This window comes from Lemur catta, chromosome 8, assembly GCF_020740605.2.
Source record: "Lemur catta isolate mLemCat1 chromosome 8, mLemCat1.pri, whole genome shotgun sequence".
Classification (NCBI taxonomy): domain Eukaryota; kingdom Metazoa; phylum Chordata; class Mammalia; order Primates; family Lemuridae; genus Lemur; species Lemur catta.
Genome location: NC_059135.1, coordinates 34,960,342 through 34,973,806, shown reverse-complemented (window position 1 = coordinate 34,973,806; position 13,465 = coordinate 34,960,342).

Genomic DNA, 13,465 nt, shown 5'->3' with positions numbered 1-13,465 from the left:
TAGAAAGAGAAGTTAAGGGACTTGAAAAAGATCACACACCTGAACTAGTGGGTGCATATCTGAACAATAATTTAGGTATACTGATTCTTAATCCTGAGATATTTTTACCTGCTTACACAACAAACATACTTCAGGGGAAAAATGCTTTTTAAATTTGCTTGAATGATCACTTAAATGATATGGGCAAGAGAAAGAAAACCTGTATCCTAATTGCATTTTCACAACCTGATAAAAGTATGCCCTACAATATTTAAGGTATCTCCTTGCACTGTGGTTTGAAGTCTAGGTGATTTAATCTGTCAGTCCTTCTTACGTCAACCTGTCACCGCTTCCTCTGCTTGGATCCTGCCCGCCCCCAGAGCATCCGGCCACATTCTTCTGTCTGCAGCTGTCCTGTTCCAGCTGTCTACCACACTTTGTTTAAGGTTGCGCTTCAGAGAATCCTCTATATTTGCAAACCAAAATACTCAGTAGAAACTGAAGTGTGTGGCATCATCAGACAGACCTGCATTCAAGTCCCAGCTCTGCCCATTCCTCACTGTGTGACTGGGCGATCCTTGGTTTTCTCACCCATATTATGGGGATGAGAAATCTGCCTCTGTGAGATTTAAATGTGATAGTGGGACCGAAGCACAGTGCCCGTCAGGAGTAAACCCTTGGTTTGTACAAGCTGCTGTTATTTACCAGTGTTGTTATTTACCAGGCTCCCCGAGAGAAGCACTGCATATGTCTGGCTCACTACTGCCCCTGTGACCAGCAAAACGCTTGAGACATTGTAGGTCCCACATAACTATTTGTCAAATGACTTTAAAAGATACTTTTGATTGCCCTCAAATCTTATGATTGATGCTAGGAGGGATCATTGGGAAAAAATATGGCGAAGTTCCTGGTGAGGCAAGGGAGGGGGCAGGAGACTGCTTTCCCTTTCAGGATCTGCTTGTCGGAGGCACCTGGGTTCAAAATGAAGCTCAAAGGTCAACAAGTGGTGAAGTCCAGGGGGCTGTGTGAGATAAGAAATTAGTCACTAGTGTTTAAAGGGAAGTAGATATTGAGTGGAGCAAAGAAATAAACGTAGGGTTTTAAATGGTCATTTATTTGATTTGAGTAAATAATGCCTACTAGCTCTGCCCAGCAAATCTCCTCCCTTTTCACTTTGCTAAGAAACTTCCTCTATCTACTGCGTGTACCCTGAATCATGACCTGGTGTCATGTTCTCCAGAGCACAGGGAAGGTAAGACATAGTATTCACTGCATGAGTCTTCCCACAACAGGCAGTAACAAGTGTAGATACGGCAGCACTAACATTTAACCTCTACCAACTCCCTTGCTAGGACTGATCTTTGCCTCAGTTGGTTTCAAGTGACAGCATGAGCATTGAGAAGGCCAATCTACTCCACTAGTTGAACCCTTTCATGGCATAAAAGTTTAGGTAATGTGGGAAATGGTGCTGTTACTGATTATCACAGTATCCCTGACATTGTGAATATTCAAAGCATTCTTGAGTCTTTTTAGTAGTTAGCCTTTGCTTTGGATTTATAGAGCAGCATTTCATAGCTTCATTTTAACAGAAAAAGAAATAAGTTCAGAGCTGTTCTGAAACCCTTTAAAGGTCGCAGTTTACGACAGAGTGATTCTGTAATTTATTAGCTGTGAGACCCTAAGCAGGTTAGAAAATCTCTGTGCCTCTGTTTTTTTCACCTGTAAAACGGTGATGAGAATATACCTGCCCGGTAGTGTACATAGTAACACCAGCTCATAAATAATGAGCCTGGTACTGTTCTAGATGTGCTGCTTGTGTTGATTTATCTAATCCTCATATAGTCCTGTGAGTTAAAGTGCTATATTTTCCTCCTTTAAAAATAAGAAAACTAAGGGACAGTTATTTGATTTGAGTAAATAATGCCTTGCTCACAGTAACCCAAGCAGTAACTAGTAGAGCCAGGATTCTAGTCCATCCTCTACTACTCAGTCTTGTACTGTGGATGTTTAATACTATAGCTGCTAACAAAGGAGCACACGTTCTTCGATATTTAATTCATCTAGTTCCTGGAGTCCTTGCTCTTTTCAGCCTTTTGTTTCCTCTCATATCTACCATCCCAGAGTTCCTTTATTATTAAAATAACTTTACAAGTACATAAAAAATGCAAGAGGAGGCAGTTAGAATGATCCATGTGGCAATGGCTCAGAATTTAGACACATCTGATATGAACTCATATTTAGCTTAATAGGGATACAGATGTTTACATATAGAAATATTTGTAGATATGTATGTATACATGGTTTGGTATATACACATTTCTCTCCTCGCTCTGTCAGCTGAGAGTGCCTAAAAGAAATGACATTCCAGAAGCAACAAGCATACCTAGTCAGGTCTTGGTTTCTAATAACCATTCTCCAATAAAAGGAACCAAAACTCCTTGGGGCAATGGCTGATTCTATGACTGGGGTGGAAATATACAAATAGGCTTGAACCATCTTGTAGTCCCCAAAAGAAGGAAGTGCAAGCAAACACACACCACCACACAATAATGGGGGTATGGCAAAGGGAAGGGACCCAGGAGCTAACTGAAAGAGCTCACAATGGCCAAAGCTGGGACAATTTGAACAACACGATAAAGTAAGCAGTATTGGATTATAACCCAAAGTATAAAATAAATATCCATGAGTTCATACTGATATAAATAAATGATTGAACAAATAAAGGAATGAATAGACAAATCTTCAATGCAGAAGAATTATGAATAATTTATAGAAACTCCACCCTCAAGTTGGTGGAGCATAACTTCTCACTCCTTAAGTATGGCCACCCTTAGTGACCCTGCAGTGGCCCCAACCTTTTTGGCACCAGGGACTGGTTTCATGGAAGACAATTTTTCCATGGGCCTGGGGTGGGGTTGTGGGGTGTTGTGGGTGGCAGGGGTATGGTGTGGAGCTCAGGTGTTGATGCACAGCCCATTTCCTAACAGTCCACGGACCAGTACCTGGCCGCAGCCCAGGGGTTGGAGACCTCAGTAAAGAGTACAGTATGGGTGGGGCACAGTGGCTCATGCCTGTAATCCTAGCACTCTGGGAGGCCGAGGCGGGCAGATCGTTTTAGCTCAGGAGTTGGAGACAAGCCTGAGCAAGAGCGAGACCTCGTCTCTACTAAAAAAAGAGAAAGAAATTAGCTAGAAGACTAAAAAATATATATAAAAAAATAAGCCTGGCATGGTGGTGCATACCTGTAGTCCCAGCTACTCGGGAGGCTGAGGCAGAAGGATTGCTTGAGCCCAGGAGTTCGAGGTTGCTGTGAGCTGGGCTGAGGCCACGGCACTCTAGCCCCAGCAATGGAGTAAGATTCTGTCTCAAAAAAAAAAAAAAAAGAGTGCAGTATGGAAAAGGAGGGAAAAAAAGCAACTTTAGAGAGGAGAAAGCTGTCAAAAAGTACCTCAAGCAAAATAATCAAGGTTAACATCAACAGTCCTAAGTCATGTTGATAGTGTGTACCTTTACTATAATGTGATGAAAATGATGACTTTGACTTTGTGGTCTTCTTCCCAAAAACTCATGCAACCATGAGAAAAACATCAGACGAATCCTCATTGAGGTACATTATATAAAATACCTGACTTGTACTCCTCAAAACTGTCAAGGCCACCAAAACCAAGGGAAGTCTGAGAAATGGTCACAGCCAAGAGGAACCTAAGTAGATGTGATGACTAAATGTAGTGTAGGATCCTGGGTGGGGTCCTGGAACAGGAAAATGACATTAGGCAAAAACTAAGGAAACCTGAATGAAGTATGGACTTTAGTTAGTAATGTGTTAATATTAGTTCATCAGTTATGACAAATCTGCCCTACTGATGTAAGATACTAAACTGGTTGTAGGATATGCAGCAACTCTGTACAATCTTTGCAATTATTTTATAAATGTAAAACTGTTCTAAAATAAAAGGTTTTGTTTAAAAAATAATGCATCTGCCTTAGCCAGGCATGGTGGTGTGCACCTGTAGTCCCAGCTACTCAGGAGGCTGAGGCAGGAGGATTGCTTGAGCCCAGGAGTTTGAGGTTGCTGTGAGCTATGATGATGCCACTGCAGTCTAGCGCTGGCAACAGAGTGAGACCCTGTCTCAAAAAACAATGAGTCTGCCATTGCTTAAAATACCTAAATACACAGAACCATAGAATCAGAAATTAGAGCTAGAAATAACCTTTGAGATCAAAGGAGAGAACAAAGCTCAATAAAATAACCAAAATACGGTCCTGCTATTATATTTGCAGTCTATTCAAAACACTGTTGTATTATTAATTTGAGGTAGGTTCAATCCTGCCAACCTCTGAACAAAATTTCCAAGTCTTGGATAAAAGTATGTGTGAGAGGAATATGGAAAGAGATCCACAAAATTGTGTTTCAATATAATATTTATGATCTAATTTTAATCACAAAGTGAATCTTTCATGTAGCAGTTCTTAAACTATGGTAAGGACACCCCAAGACATTTTCAGGGAGTCTCCAACATCAAAATTATTTTCATAATAATACTAAAATGATATTTACCTTTTTCACTCTTAGTCTCTCACAAGTGTATGATGGAGTTTTCCAGAGATTACAGAATATGTGATATTACAACAGATTATCACAGAAGCGTGTATGACAATCCAACTGCTTTCTGAAGGAGATGGCAAAAATGTAAAACAATGCTACCCTTATCACTATTTTGTTTGCTTTGGATAACATAGCTATTTTTCATAAAATATATTATTTATGTTAACATGTAATTATTATTTTAAATAAATTAATAAATATTTTTAAAATTTCTCTTTTAATTTCTAATATATTAAGTGTTGACCGTAGTTCCATGTTACCATACTTACCATCTACCCTGTGTAGATATAACCTACATCAACAAAAACTGTTTCAGGTAAGTATTTTTTTACTTTGTTTTTTTTTTATTTGTTTTTTTGTTTTGTTTTATTTTGTTTTTTGAGACAGGATCTGACTCTGTCACCGGGCTAGAGTGCAGTAGTGTCATGATAGCGCACTGCAACCTCAAACTCCTGGGCTCCAGTGATCCTCCTGCCTCAGCCTCCCAGTCGCTGGGACTACAGGCAGGCGCCATGACCCCTAGCTAATTTTTCTATTTTTTGTAGAGACAGGGTCTCGCTCTTGCTCAAGCTGGTCTCAAACTCCTGGCCTCAAGCAGTCCTCCTGCCTCAGCCTCCCAAAGTGCTAGGATTATAGGTGTGAGCCACGGTGCCTGGCCAGAGGTCCTTAGTAATTTTTAAGTGTGAAAATTTCAGAACCAAACAGATTGAGAACTACTGTTCAAATCACAGTGATTAGTCTGTTCCTTCAGGACTGGGACATTTGTTACTCTTTGGTTACTGTGTATCTTAATCCCTTCAATATTTAGAGAATTTCTTACTTTTTGAGTGTATGGTAGCAAAAGTGACAAATACATCCCCTGCAGCTTGGGAGGAGCAGTTACCTTAGGTTCCATCAACCACACTGGCTTACACACTTACACCTTTGACTCTGGAGCAAGTGAAGCTGGGCCATGAACATCTCTGAGATGGAAGGAGGAGTAGCAGAGAGATCAGGCCCTGAAAGCAGCAGTCGTAGTGGCACCTCTTGTGTCTACTGCTAGTGGTGTCCACAGCACAAGCTGTGGTGTGGAATCCTGTGTTTGGGCGGTAGTGGTGTCTTCACCTGAATAATCCACGGATGTGGCTTTGAATGTTGTTCCTAGTTACCTTGTCCTGATCTTGGTTCTCCAGCCTGGGTCTCCTTTCTATGAGTTACTCAATATCCTTTAAATACATTCTTCTTCAGCTTCAGTCATCCAGAGATGCTTAACTGCTTGCGATTAAGAACTCCGATCCTATGAAATATTGGTTTCTCAGTTAAATTCTGTAGTTATATATTTTGACCTCTTCTATGCCGATCAGCCTTTCTGAAATTCTGCAAATAAGCTATGGTTAATTAAAAGAAAAAAGCAAAATAAACCCATTTTTTGCTTTATCTGCCACAGAAAACAAACAACTAGGACAGGGTGCAGTGGCTTATGCCTGTAATCCCAGCACTTTGGGAGGCTGAGGAGTGGAAGATCACTGAGGCCAGCATGGTGGCACGTACCTGTAGTGCCAGCTACTTGGGATGCTGAAGCAGGAGGATCCCTTGAGCCAGGAGTTAGAGGTCATAGTGAGCTATGATCACACCACTGCACTCCAGCCTATGTGACAGAATGAGACCCTTTCTCTAAAAAAGAGAGGAAAAAACAAAACAAAACAAAACAAACAACTGAGCAAATAAATTAAAACGTTTAGCTTTTTGAAAGAAGAAAAAAAAAAGATGTTGGCATTCTACTCTGGTTATAAACTTTTACCTAGACTTTGGAATTGTAATCCAACTTTCAACAAGCAAAGTGTAAGATTTTCATTGTGTTACTTCCCAGTTATGTAATTTCTATAAAACAGGCAAGAGCTCTGAAGAAAATGCCTGGTGATGCTATGCCATGTGCTTAGTTCATTATAAATTATTTCAAGTACCTCCAGCCATTCGGAGCCAATCAAAACAGAAATGTTCTAACGCATTTGAGAGTATCTTGTTTTATAAAGTGCTTAAGAGAGGCATGAAAAGCACACTAGATTTCAAATGTACCAAATTATCCAGAAAGGATTTTGGAACTGGTTCCTATTAGGTGACTTTTTGTTATTATTTAATGTGGTGTATAAAATATAATGCTTCTCTGTTTGAGCTGCTAGGGCCTGGAATGGTTCTGACTTCTACAATTTGCAAGTAAATTTTAAGTATTTCTATTCTAGTTACTTTATTGCCAGACATCAAAAATGAAAAGTGTGCAGGCCAGTTAGGCCCTTCAGATCTTCCCATTTTATGCTAACTCAAATTATTAGGGGTTTAACTAAATTTTGACTAGAAAAAGCAACTTCTTTATACAACTGAAATAGTACCATTAAGGCTTCTTTGAATTGGTGTCTTGAAATAATTTAAGGAAAACATGCAAAGAAAGTAACCCATTGCTTTTTCCTCTCATGCTCTTTGATTACTGGATTTGAGTTTAGGGCTCCCTGGATGCGGTCCAATATTTCCACAGTTAACTTCACAGAAGAAAGGCTTGTGTGTAGTAAGTCAAGAGAAAAGCATAAATCAGTACATTTCACCTTGACAACAGGTTGAGAAATTGAAAAACAGGCACATGTAATGACCAATGTTAACCTATTTCTTGCAAGCCTAAATTAGGGAGGTATCTTTTTAAATATGAGATTTTTGAGCACCTTACAGATGATTATCTTCTTGTACTTGAGAGAAGTTGCATAGGCATAAAATCACTCGTCTTTATTTCTTCCTGTCTCTCACCCAGGGTATTTGTCTTTTTTCTCTTCCTGCTAAGCACAGGAAATTACAGAAATAAAGGTTTGATCAGTTCCCATTACTTCAGTGAGCTTTGTTCAGTTTAACCTAGGCCGACCAGCACATTTATATTTGCCCAAATAAATTACATAAGTTAACAGAGTAGGCTAGTTTTGTATAGTATTTAATTATCTCTTAATCATCCAGCCCTTGCATTCTTCTCCCTGTTAAGCCCATCTCTAAGAAGGTTGCTGTTTCAGAGTAAAAATAGGCAATACCTTTGAGACACTTTCCATTACTCATCGACCTAGAAAAATCCCCTTCTGGTAGCTCAGTCAAGAGCAAGTCTGAAAGCTTCGAGGCCAGCATGCATGCTGAATGTGGCACAGGATATATTAATATTAATAGCACCTGAAGTCTGTACAACATTTTAGTCATAGAGCTTTCACATGCAATGTTATATCTGAGCCTCAACAATCCTGAGACGTTAAGGAAGGCTAGCATTATCCCATTTTACACACGAGAAAAGAGATTGTGAAAGTGATTTGTCCATAGGAGGTCAGGGCTCAGTCTAGAGCTGAAGACTGTAGACCCTTTTGGGCTACCCCTAACAAAGAAGACTCTCCAGAGAGCAAAAGTATCTGACTGCTTTCTCTTCCTTCCCACCCCCACCCCTTTTCCAAAACATTAGAGGAGGCCCTACCATGCAGCAGCTGTGGACAACGTGGAAGAAAGGAAACATGATTTGCCTGGAGGACCCAAAGTCCAGATGGCAAACCAGGCCGCCGCACGCTGTCTTACCTGCAGCTGTCTGCACCCCCAGAGGCCCCTGATATCGCCCCAGACTTGCTGTTCACATCTCCCCCAGCTGGCTGGGCCACACTCCCTCCCTGCTGCTACCTGTATTGCCTTCGGGGGTTTCGGGTGGGGATTTAAGAAAATCAAGATTGATTTACCACCTGAAGTAATAAGATTTAGCACAGAACTAAGAATGGCAAACCAAGAGCCAAAGTTAGAGGAAAATACTTAAGAGAAAGGAATGTACCTGTTGTTTTTAAAAGTTGACATATCTGTAGTAAGACTACACAAATAAGAGTACAAAGAATTAATGTTTTATAGAGAAATGACACACAGGAATGTTCTATATAATGCATTGGCAATATTTTTTATGCTCAATACAATGTTTATATCATTTTAATTCTTTTAATTCTGGGAACACAACCTTGAATCGTTATTCCCATTTCTCAAATGAGGAAACTGAGGCTCAGATAGTATGAGTGACCTGTTTAAGGCCATACAGCTAATGAGTGAAGACAAAATTTGAACTGAAACTACAAATGCCATATCTTTTTCAGTATACTGCACTACAATCTAAGTTACGGGTTACCTGGTTTAATTTCTTATTTCCCATTATGTCCCATCTCCAGAACTTCTTATACAAATGAGTTTGTATTACTAAGCCTCTTATCTGGCTGTCTAACTTCTAAGGAACAGGAAGTAGGCCAAAACTCTTCTGAGAAGCAGAATAGATGTTACAACATTCATATGTGGGAAGATTCTCCTTGGCAGTAATTCTGCATTTATGTATACCCTATAATTATTTTGGATGTTTACGGGACTGCAATGATAGGATACTACAAGAGCTTTCCCTCTGATCTCCCAATGACTGGTGCTCTTCCAACCTCAATTCTCATCTTAAATGTTACATCCACTGAGAGGCTTTCTCTGTCCATCGCTGCACCCTGTTCTTTATAGCACTTTTTATAACAATTAGTAATTATGGATTTATTTGTTTATTGCCTGTCCTCCCCATGATGTTGGAAACTCCTCAAAGGCAGGAACCATGGCTGCTTTATTCAGCAGTGTTTCCCCAGCCTTCATCATGGTGCCTGGCACAAAGTAGCAACTCAATAAATGTTGTTTGGATGGATGGAAGGATGGACAGATGGATGGATGGACCTGGGGGAACAGGTGGTTTGGTCATTTGATCTAGGGAAGGCTAGATTACTTTTCTGGGCCAGGGGAAGTCAATTACCCTTTCCCTACAAAGAGACCTGAGATTTGGTGGCCGCCCAAAGATGATTCACAGGAACTATGAGGCCAGTCTAGTGGGGCAGAAGGGGAAAGGGAAGTAACATCTACTCAGCACTTAACAAGTACAAAGCAATGTGCCAGATATATGTTAACTTATTTAACATAAAAAGCACTACATGAGAAAGTAATTCTATTTTACAAGTGAAAAAAGTGAGACTTAGGTGGGTGAGGCTGCCGGAAGTCACACAACAAATAAGTGGCAGAGCCAGGATACGGAGCTAGATTTGTTATACTTCAAAGACCATGTTTTTTTTTTTTTTTAATAAAGCAAATTCACTGTATTTAAAAATTTTCTTTTTATTGACCCATAACTTACATACAAGTGCTAATATGTTAAGTATATAGTGGATAATAACTAAATATGTGTATACCCTGGTAACTACCACCTGGGTCAAGAAATAGGACATATTTAGCTTCTCTGAGGTTCCCCTGAATTTTTTCCCCACCCAATATCCCCATAGCAACCACTGTTTTGACTTCTGTCATCATAGGCTCCTGTTGCCTACCTCTAAACCACACATTATAGTGTCCTATAGAATGCCCTCTTTTGTGTGGGGCTTTTTGTCTTTGAGACTCATCTATGCCATTGCTTGCAGCAGCAGTTGATCTTTCTCATCACCAAGTTATATTCCAATGAATTAATACAATCACTATTTGTTCTACTGTTGACAGACATTTGCATTGTCTCCAGTCTTATTAATAAAGTGCTGTGAAAGTTCTCGACCGTGTCTTTGGTGGACAGAAGCACTCATTTCTATTGAGTACACACTCAGAAGTGAAATTGCTGGTCACAGCTCTACAAATGTTTGGCTTTAGTCAATGCTACCAGTTTTTCAAAGTGGTTACATCAACCTATACTCGTGCCGGTAATGCAGAGAATTCCCATCCCTCCATATCCTTGACCAGTGTGGCTATCATCAGGCCTTTTGATTTTAGTCACTCTGGTGGAGGTAGGCCATGCTTTTATAAACTATTTGGTGCCTTAGAATGGGTTACAAGCCCTCAGAAAAGGAAAGACAAAGAGTTTGCTTCTAGTTTGTGGATGAATCTGGTGTGATATTACTCCCACGTCTCTAGTATCTCAGGAAAATGAGGCTCACATGTCTGGCCACCTAGTAGGTGAAGTGGAGCCTCCCCAAATATTAGAGACAGACTCCAACAATTGGCTCACAAATGCGATTCAGGCAAATGGACCCATTGAGAGAGAAATGGGTTAGAGCCGAGGGAAGGACTTTCCCCTCTCTGGTCAGAGCCGCAGAGATGTGCAGCAGAGGGGTGAATAAAGCCTCTTCACCGTCAGTCCATGTTTGAACAGAACTATTTTTAGGTTAGTAAGGAAGTGCCTACCTCTTGCAGGTGGTCAGATATCACACAAATGCCATACTATAGTCATATTTTGAACACTTTCCGTGTGCCAGACTTACTACCATATGCTTTATAGAATGCAATAGTTAGGACTGCAGGTTTTAAATAACAGAATACAACCTGATTATTAATAAAAAATAGCTTACTTAAAGGACAGCTCTTTATTCTGAGCTTATCCTTCTCTTTGAGTGTTGTAGTTTATTCTTTCTTGTGCAATAATGAGGAATGGCTGATACTTGCTAATTTTTATTGGTCAATGTTCCTTTTAACCATATGTAAAGTCTGTAACACTAGGCCATAATTCTGTCCCCACCAACCAAAGTTTTTCTTTTGAGGTGGATGTGGGGCTGAATTTCACTGCTGCATGACAACCAGGTGAGAAAGCCACTGTTTCACACCATTCTCTAAAACGCGGGCACTTTGCGCACTTCCGTCCTTTTATCCAAGAATAGCCCTCAGGTTCTTGTCAACATCCCGTCTATTACGAATGTTAGGTGAGCTTGTGTACTTGGTTTCCCAGCATATTGCTAACTTAAGACAGCAAAATAGAGAATAGGAAGCAAAATGGAGTTTTAGCCAACCAGAAAGGAAGATTAGAAAGGTATTCATGGTAAAGCATAGTCTGGAACATTTAATTTAGGGATAAAAACAGTGGAACATCCATCAGTATAACAATTATAGCATAATATTATATTTGTTGTCCATAAGGGTGACCTAAGTCATCAACAAATACATTTTGTCCAATATATCCTATTTAAGACCGTAGAAATTTATATATCTTTTAAAAGATTCCCACAAGAATGATTAAAATTTTTAGGTTTTCGCACTTAGGGAGTTTTAATAAATTGTAAACTCTTTTATGTGGAATAATTTAGTTCTTGAGAATGGAAGGTAAATAGAACTAAGAATGTAAAAGAGAAATAAATGTATTTATCCACTACTTGGCAAACAATGTCATGTGTAGCTTGAATGATGAATTTAGTTGAGTACTCAGTGTGAGATTGTTTCTTTAGATTTTTGCACACCCATCTACACAATGAGTTAACTATTCCAGAACCGTGCTAGGCACGGCATTATAGTAGCTGGTTTCCAAGTCTCTGGCACTTTCCTTATTTCATTAGGCAGATTCTGTCACTGAGGTATTTTCCTGTAACCTATAATTCTCCATTTGCTCTTAATATGAAATATCAGATTTACCATCTATAACACAATTATATTACTTAGAATAAAAACATTGATTCCATCTTCCATACCAAGCAAATATTCTTCCTATTGCTCGATATTTATGTAGTTGCCTGTGCTCATTTTTATAGTTGCTATTTAGTTATGGTTAAAGACTGGCCTCTGGTTACCCCGTAAATAAAGAATCATCAGTGAATTGATTTGGGGGGCTTTGTTACATGATCTGCTTTTAGGGCTCACTTTTCTCCATAAACTCAGCTTTTAATTTTTAACATATTTTATTTTTTTGAATAGCTTTAGACTTATAGAAAAATTGAGAAAATAGTAGAGAGAGTTTCCATATCCTTCCCACCCGGTTTCCCATTAACATGTTACATTAGTATGGTGTATTTGTTATAATTAATAAATGATATTGATATATTATTATTAACTGAAGTCCATACTTTATTCAGATTTCCTTAGTATTTACCTAATGTCCTTTTTCTGTTCCAGGATCCTATCCAGGTACCATATTACATTTTATCATCATGTCTCATTAGGCTCTTCTTGGCTGTGACCATTTCTCAGACTTTTCTTGGTGTTGATGACTTTGACAGTTTTGACAAGCACTAGTTAGGAATTTTGTAGAATGCCTCTCGATTGGAATTTGTTAGATGTTTTTCTCGTGGCTAGATTGGGATTATGTGTTTTGGGAAGTAGGACCACAGAGGTAAATGTCATTTTTTTATCACACTGTACAAGGGTACACACACTATCTGCATGATTTATAACCATTGATATTGAACTTGATCACCTGGCCGAGGAGGTATTTGTCAGGTTTTTTCACTATAAAGTTACTTTTCTCCCCTTTCCCCCTTTTCTTTGCTGTACTTTTTTGAAAGATGTCCCTGTGGGCCACCCACATTTAAGGGTGGAGTATCTACATAAATTATTTGGAGTCCTTCTGCACAGGAGGTCTATCTCTTCATTTATTAATTATTCAATTATTTATTTATCAGTGTGGACTTACGTTTATTTTATATGTTTTGTTATAATTTGATACTACTTTCTTTACTTTCTAGCATGCACTACAAGATGCACCAGACTCATCTTGTATTTTTCCTGGAATCAGTCATTTCTCCAAGGAGGAGGGCTAATTTTTGAAATATGATTTTGTGTCTTAACTAAGGGCCTTAGCTAAGGACAGGTCAGAGTCAGCTAGGAAACATTCACTGTGTACTTGTACAACTCTTACCACACCTAAACTGTGTGGCAGGGCAGAAAAGATATGCACATACACTCCAACCACAACACGGTTGGCATTCCTGCTTGGTTCCAAGATTCAGACAGCCTGTTATCTTCATTCCTCCTTAAACATTGTTATGAGTGATATAACAGACAGGCTAATTGCAGATGAGAGAAAACAAACCCAAACATTTTAGCTCCAAATCATCGGTAGTATTATGTGAGAAGAGACTCTGATGATATAGGCAT